Source organism: Zea mays, chromosome 2, assembly GCF_902167145.1.
Source record: "Zea mays cultivar B73 chromosome 2, Zm-B73-REFERENCE-NAM-5.0, whole genome shotgun sequence".
Classification (NCBI taxonomy): domain Eukaryota; kingdom Viridiplantae; phylum Streptophyta; class Magnoliopsida; order Poales; family Poaceae; genus Zea; species Zea mays.
The window spans coordinates 98472074-98482088 of record NC_050097.1 but is presented as its reverse complement, the minus strand read 5'-3'; the positions used below and the strand labels follow the sequence as shown (position 1 = coordinate 98482088).

The 10015-nt window shown below is 43.2% G+C and overlaps 1 long non-coding RNA gene across 1 annotated transcript; it reads right to left on the bottom strand.

The window, feature by feature from the left end:
• Positions 1 to 210: 210 nt before the first annotated feature.
• Positions 211 to 9701, bottom strand: LOC111590876 (uncharacterized). The gene is made up of 3 exons (XR_002750014.2): positions 9426 to 9701; positions 9240 to 9323; positions 211 to 239 (listed from the first exon to the last, which is right to left on the bottom strand). It is a non-coding gene; the product is annotated as an uncharacterized lncRNA (long non-coding RNA).
• Positions 9702 to 10015: the final 314 nt, after the last annotated feature.

Sequence of the window (10015 nt, the reverse complement as noted above, 5' to 3'; positions counted from 1 at the left end):
TACACTTAAGTGCACAGTACAAGCCTACAAACATTAAGTGTAGTAAAATAGCATATATATAAACGGTTATGCATAAAACCGGGGCTTGCCTTTAATTTTTAACACTTAGATAGTGTTTGCTGGGGGAAGGTGCTCGCTTGGCGAGCATCCACTGGTTAAGTCCATCAGTCTTCAGGTCGTCCACCAACTGTATCTTGTGGATGACACCACATCAGTTGCTCGATCATCATCTCTCGGTCCTATATGAGATGTGTTGGGGACTTGTTCTCAAATGCTATGAGTTAAGAACAAGGCAACACAAAAAATGTTAAACGTTAAAGTCCTTCGTCCTTCGAAGCATTATTTCCCTTAGGGATATAATGATTTTCGGACGAAGGTTATGAAGGACGTACCTTCATAAACACAACACATAATAATGAAGAAGAAAACATATGAAATATAAAGGATGACGTAAACAATTATATATTATTATCAAATCATTTCTATATTATTATTAAGGAAGAATAGGAATGATATCAAATTACAAATGTACCTTCGGCTTAAAAGAAGGTAAAAGTACAAGCGTGACGCAAAAGCAAATGCCAAGTCAGCCTGAACAGTACAGGAGCACTGTTCATCTATTTATAGGCACGGGACACAGCCCATGTAAAATTACACCCATGCCCTTTACATTTGGTAGTAATTCTATAGTAATCCACCGAGGTCTAAATAGCCTTTTCATATTTAAGTCGGTTTCCTTTTCTGCTATCACGCCGAAGCTTTCCTGCTCATAGCTTCGGCGCTGTGTCAACCTTCGTATTCTTTGGGCTTCTCCCACTGCGGTACCGATTCGAGTCCGAAGATACCTGTTCATTCATCATACTCCAGAAACATTGTTAAATCATGTTTTTGAGGACCTTCGGAAGCCGAAGGCCCCCAACAGTAGCCCCTCGCAATATTAATTTGTTAGGATGATAAATTTAGATTGCGACATGGACGAAGGCCTTAAGCCGAAGGTCCGAAAAACACCTTCCCTTTGCTAGAATAGCAACATTCACTGACAAGCGGGGTCTTCCAATTTTCAATGCACCGGGCATATAAATAAGAGCATACCACGAGCTCAGTTGGTACGCTTTCTTGCCATCTGCTCTTGGTTACTCGATTTTTAGCTCTTGCGCACCAACACTTGCTTAGCTTTTTAAATTTTAAGCTTCGGCTTTGAAAACAATTTTTTTAGCATTTTCGAAGATGTCTGAAGATTAAAAGGCTGCTATCGAGATGAAGTTGAGTCTCTCTGAAGAGAAAAACCTGGGGTTTCTTGAAGCAATGTCGAAAACCAATACAGTAAAGATCACCAAAGAGATTTTAGAAGGTTTATCTGAAGATACTGATGACAGCGACAGTTATGATGTGGATAGTGGTGGTGAAGACTCCGAAGATCGCCCTTGGCGACCAAGCCATGCGGTTTTCGGCAAATCAAGTATCAAAGAAAATCATCTTGTCAACATGAGGGGAAGATATTTCCGGGACTTGTTCGTTGTGAGGGCCGACGAAGGAGAGAAGACTTGTCCGACCCCTGAGGAAAATGAAGTCGTAGTATTCCGAAGCTTTTTGAAAGCTGGACTACGATTTCCCCTGAGCATCTTTGTCGTAGAGGTGCTGAAAATATTTGAAATCTATCTTCACCAACTTACCCCCGAAGCAATCATAAGGTTGAATATCTTCATGTGGGCCGTGAGAAGCCAAGGTCTGGAACCTGATGCGAAAAGCTTCTGCAACATACACGAATTGTTATACGAGACAAAACCCTGGGGTAAGGAGCAGTATCACAATAATTTCGGCTGCTACAGTTTCGTCTCTCGGTCTGGGTCAAGCTGCCCCGTGCCAACCTTTCGGAAGAGATGGCCCGGCGACTGGATGACATAATGGTTTTATGTGAAGAATGACCTGAAAACACGGGAAGATATTAAAGGTATAATTATGCGCCCTATTTGGCAACGCTTCGGCCTACGGAGGCCGAAGGTTGAGATGAATGAAGCTGCCGAAGAATGCCAGAGAGCTTTCGGAGTTATTTGCTCTTTTATTAGAACGAGGGATTTGGTCCAAGAGTATATTGCCTTCAAAGTATGGCCGCTCGCGGAAAAATGGGAAATGCCGCAAGAGACCATAAAGGAGGCTGACGAAGGTGGACTTATCAGGATGAAGTATGCTTTCAAGTTCGGAGATAAATTCGTTGAGCCAGATGATGACTGGCTAAAAAGCATTGAAAATTTAAGTGATGAACTACTTGGGGTTTATTCAAAGGCCGAAGATACTGCATTGTCAGCAGCCTTCGGAGGCCGGAAAAAGAAAAGACTGAACCGAGTGTTTGACGCAATTGGGTTCGTGTACCCCGACTACCACTATCCAGCGCGGGGCCAAAAAAGAAAAAGCGCAACTTCTGCACAGAAAACTGCTTCAGCCGCTCCCAGCGAGCCAGCGCCGAAGAGACAAAGGGTAAAGGTTCTCACACACCGGCCACGCTACATTGAACCAGCTACAGTGCCTGAGTTCACCGGTGAAACCTCTTCGGCCACCGAAATTAAAGAACCAACTTTAGTGCCGAAGATCGAAGAAAAAGCTGAAGCACCCTCAGCAGAGAAAGCAGAAAAACTGAGAACTGAAGGAACAAAAATATTGGAAATTTTAAGTCCTTCAACAAGTGTTGAGACAATAAAAAACCAAAAAGGCCCGGCAATGACCCCGAAGAGAAAAAGAATGGTCAATGTGCTAGATGTACTGGAGACAATTAAGTCCTCAAGCACGACTCCGAAGAAGACTGTTGAAACTTCCGAAGCGGAAACTGAAATCTTTGATACTAAAGCTCTAAAGCAACAAACTGAGACTGAAGCTGGGCCTTCAGAGCCCACGAAGGTAAAATCCTTGGAAACCGAGGAGGAAGAAATGACAGAGCCAATTCTTGTTGAAGAAACCAGTGCTGTTGCCCCCGAAGCATCCCCCAAAGTCCTTGATTATATTGTTCGACATGCTTCGGGGAAAAAGTTGTCTGAAAAAGAAAAGCAAGAGGCCCAGTTTTACGCCCAAAAACTAAAATATCCAAAGGGGGCGTTGATATTCAACGGCAGCGGAGAAGAAGACTTCTTGTATTGTCTCCCTGACAGCAAGGAGATTTCTGTCTGTCGGGAGATGAGCAAGAGCTTCGGATTCCCAACACTAGAAGACGAGCTCTCAGTGTTGTCAAAAAACGAGCTGGCCGACAGCTTGGCGTACAATAGCTTAAAGGTGCAAAAAATGAGGTCTTTGTATTTTTTCTTGAGACCAAAATTTTTCGTTTGCTTAAATTTATTGATGCACACACATTTTTCTTTGCAGGGCCTTATACTTAGCAATGCCCTCAGGGCCCAAAAAGATGCCAAAGACGAAGGGTGTGTTATGGCCCTGAGCAACCTTCGTTTCGAAGTAATTGAACTAAGGAACGAAGGTCTCGAAAAAGATAAAATATTACATTCATTGATAAATAAAATAAAAGAAGACGAAGCTACTTTTAAAGGTCAAGCTGAGGCTCAGAAGCGTGAAATTGAAGATCTTCGAAAACAACTAGCCAGAGCTAAAGAGGAACGCATACTTGAAGAAACGAAGCGAGAACTTAGCGACCAATGGGCAAATCATTTAGAAGGAACTGTTGAAGAGCTTCGTTCGTCCAAGAAAAGATGCTATGACAAATCTATGGAGTGTGTTAAGAAAATAAAAGCTAGCTTCGCCAGCGTTGGCGCATTCTCGAGCGAAGAAAACTTTACAAGAGGCAACCTTGAAGGTCCCATCGAATGGATTAATCACGAAGCTGAGGCCTTTGAGGAAATTTTAAATAGCCGCGGAGACATATGTGCTTTTTCGGGTGCCAGGGGGATTGCCACCATTTTGGAGAAAAAGGGCTGCGAGCATGTAAAGATTTTAGCGCAATCCGAAGCTACCTTGTCCTTCGAAGATGCAAAAGATCCTTCAGCCGAAGCTAGCATGGTTGGTGGAAAATTTTTTACCGATGTCTGGGACAATGGTGGTCGAGAAATGGCCCGAGAAATTATCCAAAAAAGTGAAAAGGGCATCCATGATGCTAGAAAAGTAGCAGAGGCTGCTGAGAAAAGCGCAGAGCCCGAAGGGCAAATAGGTATTAACTAATGGTTTTTATTGTGTTGTAATTTTTGATTTTAAACTTCGTTCGCAATTTGTAATAGCAATGTAGCCATATCCTGTCCTCCTTCAGATCCTACTAAAGTGTCTCCGGGCCCTCACCCGAAAGAAGACGACGAAATTAAAAAGATGGCTCAAGCTATCATGGATCAAGTTGTTAATCAACTCCTGAACGAAGCTGCAGAAGTTGTACTTAGGGAAGACTAGGTGCTATTGTAAAAACTTCTGAAATGTAATATGTGTAATATCTTGTAACCCTGAATGTAATATACTTGTTTTTTATGGTTCAATTCTTTACGATGCATGAAATTTTACATACGTACCGTTTTTGAGTCTTTGACGAAAAAAAACACCTTCCCTTCTTTTCATGCTTCGTGAAGAAGAATTTTCATTTATCACAACAATACCCATAGTGTTCTGATGAAGAATATCCAAGCTTCGTGAAAATATTTTCCGAAGCTACTTTCCGAAGATCAATATTGTATCTCCTTGTGACTTAGCATGTTTTTCCCTTTTTCAAAGCATTCTTCCGAAGATCGATATTGTGTCCCCTTCTTGTGCCATATGCAGCATGATGTATGATGCTTATGCTATGCGAAATGATGTGATGATGTTATGCTATGTAAAATGGTATTTATTCCGAAGATACACGCACATCCCCGCAATAAAACACATAATCTTTTTAAATCAGCGTTGACTTTTCGCTGTAAGCCTCCCTTAGGAGCTTCTTCGCCTTTTACTTCAGCGGAATCAGCGTTTATTTTTCGCTGTAAGCCTCCCTTAGGAGCTTTTTCGCCTTTTACTTTCGGCGGTATTCGCGTTGACTTTTCGCGCTTCGCCTTTTACTTAGGCGGTATCAGCGTTTATTTTTCGCTGTAAGCTCTGCATTCCCTTTGGAACGACTTTTGAGCAGAAAACTTACGCTGCGTTCCCTTTGGAACGACTTTTTGTAACTTCAGCAAACTTACTCTGCGTTCCTTAGAACGACTTTTTGTTGCTTCGAAGAATTCATACCGTGCCTTTTAAAATAAATTTTTTGATGATTCGAAGGTCCTCCTTGCTATCGCAAATCTTTAAGCTTCAACAACTTAAGCCTATGGGGAAGATATATTTTCTTTGTGGCAAACAATGAAACTATTACATGAGATTTAAAAAATGTCTTTTATTACACAGAAAATAAAATTGAATGGAAAAGACTATTATCAAGGTAGGATATTTGTCAATAAATGTGCTTTGACTCTGGCACAGTGCTATTGACTGTGCGAGCTTCGGACTGTTCTCTGAAGTCCCTTTGTTGTTGAGCATATTGGCCCCCTTCTGGCTGCTGGCCTTGTTGCATCGGTGGTGGAGGCGGGGGCTGTTGCCAGGAAGCTTGAGGTTGACTCGCCGAAGCAACAGAAACTGCAGGGTGGTTGCCTACATATTCTGGGATATAAGGCGAATGATACGAAGCAGTGTGCATGATCTGCTTCGGCTGACCCTGTTGTGCTGCAGCTTCGGCTATCTCCTTTTGCTTCTGGATGGTAACATGGCACATCGTGGTGGTATGGCCCTTGTTTTCACCACAGAACAAGCAAAATATTCTCCTTGGTTGATCTCCAAATCTTCCGCCGAAGCCCCTGGCGCCTCTGCCTCTTGGAGCTGGCGGCCGGAAGGAGCTTTGCTGTTGCCCCGAAGCCTGTGAGGAGCACTGTGGCCTTTGCTGCTGACTCCCCTTATCATCATTTTGAGTAGAGTTGTGAATTGACCTAACGTGCCTCAGATAAAATCTTCCTCCGAAGCCCCTGGTCATTTCGGAAAACCTGAAAGCCTCCTCCCTTCTCTGACGAAAATCATTGTCGGCACGAATATACTCGTCCATCTTCTGGAGAAGCTTCTCCAAAGTTTGAGGAGGCTTCCTAGCAAAGTACTGAGCTGAAGGTCCTGGCCGAAGTCCCTTGATCATGGCCTCAATGACAATTTCGTTGGGCACTGTTGGTGCCTGTGCCCTCAAACGCAAGAACCTCCGGACATACGCCTGAAGGTATTCTTCGTGATCCTGGGTGCACTGGAATAGAGCTTGAGCAGTGACCGGCTTCGTCTGAAACCCTTGGAAACTGGTTAACAACATGTCCTTCAGCTTTTGCCATGAAGTGATCGTTCCTGGTCGAAGGGAGGAATACCAGGTTTGAGCAACACTCCTGATGGCTATAACAAAAGATTTTGCTATGACTGCAGTATTGCCACCATACGAAGATACTGTTGCTTCGTAGCTCATCAAAAACTGCTTCGGGTCTGAATGGCCGTCGAATATGGGAAGCTGAGGCGGCTTGTAGGACGGAGGCCAAGGTGTAGCCTGCAGCTCAGCGGACAGAGGAGAAGCATCATCAAAAGCAAAATTTGCATGGTAGAAATTCTCATACCAGTCATCTTCGTTGAAGAAACCCTCCTGATGAAGGTCTTTATGCTGAGGCCTTCGGTTCTGCTCATCCTGAGTAAGATGACGAACTTCTTCAGAGGCTTCGTCTATCTGCCTTTGCAGTTCAGCTAGCCTGGCCATCTTTTCCTTCTTCCTCTGCACCTGTTGATGAAGCATCTCCATGTCTCTGATTTCTTGGTCTAGCTCATCCTCTGGCGGTGTCGGGCTGACAGCCTTCCTCTTCTGGCTTCGGGCCTCCCGAAGGGAGAGAGTCTCCTGATTGGGGTCCAGCGGTTGCAGAACTGCAGCCCCAGTTGCTGAAGCTTTCTTAAGAGCAAACCAAACATTTTTAGCGAGAAGGGTGAACTAAACAATCAAAAGCGCACTAGCAGAATTTTTGGACAGCAATACAGCAGTTGCTAGTTTTAATCGTAACTCTTCAAATATTAATCCAAAAATAGCCAACTAAGACTTTCTGGAAAGCTTAAAAAGTGAACTACAACTTTGGTATTTTTACCTCCACAGGATTCAGCTGTTAGCAAGGTCAAAAAGTGCAATTACAGCAACACTATCCAGATTTGGACAGATTCTGACTTGCAACTTCAAAAATTCACAACTGAAGATTCAGGCATCCAAACAAGGTGATCCTAGACTTTCTGGAAAGGTAATAAAATTGTCTACATATCATTTATAAACATCTTAAGGTGATTCAATATTTAACTAAGGATAAAATACACTAGAAGGCTTTGCTGTCCAGAATTGGACAGATTCAGTCTTCAGAGTTTAAACATCCTTAACTTAATCTTCAGATCACCAAAAATAGTGATCCAAGACTTTTTTGAAAGCTTAGAAAAAGCCCTACATAACTTTTATAATCAATAAGAAGTGATTCCAGTTTTAATCAAATCAAATATTACAGTTTTCGAAATCTGTTCTGACAGAGGACAGAACACAGCAATCAGTTTGTAAATTTCATAACTCTTAAACCGTCAGGCCTTTAGTTATGAAATTTTAACACAAGCAAGATCAGAAAAGCATCTACAACTTTCTTATAATCTACAAGGACTGATTCAAACATTAACTTAAGCAAACAGTACAGTCTCTGAAATCTGCACAGAAATTGGACAGATTCAGTTACTGAATTTGTAAAAAACATAACTCCTAAACTGTCAGTCCTATGGCTGTCAAATTTTAACACAAGTAAGATAATAAAGTTATCTACCACTTTTCTATAGCACATATCTACAGAAAACACAATTTAGTTCATCAAACATACAGCACAACTAAAACAGTGCGTGCAGCCCAAAACAGAAATTAATAAATTTCAGCTCCTATACAATTCAAGAATTGCCATGTTCTAAAGACTTAAATCATTCTAACACTTTGACAATTGTTAGAGTTAAAATAACTAAGTGAGAACTAACATGTCGACTTACTAATTTTTATACAAGTTATTTTGCGCACTAAAAGTACTATACTCAATTAACAATGCATTATCTATAACAATCAATATCGAAGCGCTTTTCACCAATAGTTTGCATTTTAATTTAGACATCACCTAAGCACTACTACTTTTCATTCGCAACCATAACCATACACATTTAGACCACAACAAGCAATTCATCGCGACTACAAACTTAACCAAAGCCATCTAACAAGTCGGCTAGCCAGAGAAACAATATAGGCCGCTATACATCACACGCGCCGGCTAGTCTATTATTATCGAAATCTGAGACACAACATGTATATGACAATCACTTAACGAGATCGACTCCTACTTAACATGAGTTGGTTAATACCAGTATTGGACTTAGCGAACCATTTTAGACATCACAACTCAAAAACATGGGTTGGAGCAGATTAATCAGCTTTTCCTAATCATTGCTCAACTTAAAGTTGTTACTACACAGATCACTTAAAATGGCACATTTTTGGGATCTAACATAGAGGCAATTACACATGGCGTAAAACTCCATAAGACTACATTTGCTACTGAAGGACCTGAAGCACTTATGTGCATATCTTAACGGATTGTTCTTCAATTTTAACAAGGGTCGACTTATGAACGCTACTCGCCTCCAATAATTATTGGGCTGCGATAACGCTCGTATAATACCTCTAATCGATCAACAAGACATTTATTTATCCAAAGGGGAATGAAATGTGATAATTGACAAAGCAAAGCATCACATTGCCATACAACAAAAAATCATGAGAACACCGATAGATACTATCCACTAATCGTTTGAAAAATTAAACTTACTTCTCGCTTGCCACTACATCACTCCTTAATCACACAACCATCATGAGCATCCTTCACACGATCATATAATAGTGATCTAAGCGTCGTGTCATAATACATACATCTTTCCTCGTTGCGAGTATAACCACATCGCGGCATATACCCGCACATAATTAAACACCCATGTACTCCCCATCAACCAAAACATAATTAGACAAACTACAAATCGCATGCATCGAACAACCTCTTTTTCTCTAACCGCAAATGTGATCCTACCAAAAATATAAAAACATTCGAGTTCTTGTTCTACTTCATTTTCTTCTATATACGTGTTCATTCATACAATTTATTTTCACACGCATATAAACACGCAGGCACATCATCGACCGAATATGTAAGTAAAATAAATCGCAATCATACAAGGCGAACAACCTGGCCGACTCGTGCCGCGCATGCATGCCATTAGTTTGGGCTCTTTGCCGACGAGCGATGCGCAAGGCGTGACGTCGACAAGGGCTGCGATTAAACGACATACACAATCATTACACAATTTATTATGTGATTTATTGGTGCGGCCTTTTAATCGAACACAAAAAGCGCAGGACAGCGGGGTCTCACCACGGGTTCCCACGATGGCACGTCGGCGCTGCGCAGATTCGGCGAAGCGAGACACGGAGACAGCCGAACCGCGCAGATCAACGGCGCAGCATGGGGCTGCTGCGGTGGACCGGCACCGCTGCGCAGATCGGGTCGACGCTGGCGACACGGACGAGATCTCATGGCTGCTGCTGCAGCGTGCAGCTTGCTGCGCAGGTCGGCGATGGAGCTCGCTGCGCGACGAGGGAGCGAGGTAGTGGCAGGGACGACGAGCTCGGCTCGGTGAAGAGGAGCAGGGGCTGGCGGCCATGGACAGGGAGGGGGCTGCTGCTCGGCGTCATGGACATGGACCTCGCCGAGGTCGGCCCAAGGAGCTCATGTGCGACCAAGGGGGAAAACAGGGGCGAGGGAACACTGTGCAGGGCGCCGTGACCGCTGGCCGGAGATGGAGTTCGGTCTGCAATAGAGGGGGGGCTCGGCCATGGGAGGAAGAAGGTGTGGGGGCTGCACAGGGCCGTCGAGCTCCCTGCTCTGAATGCCGGGGAGAAGAGGGAGCGCTGGGCAGAGGAAGAAGAAAGGGGGAGGGGATGAGGAGCCGGCCTGTTCTCCTG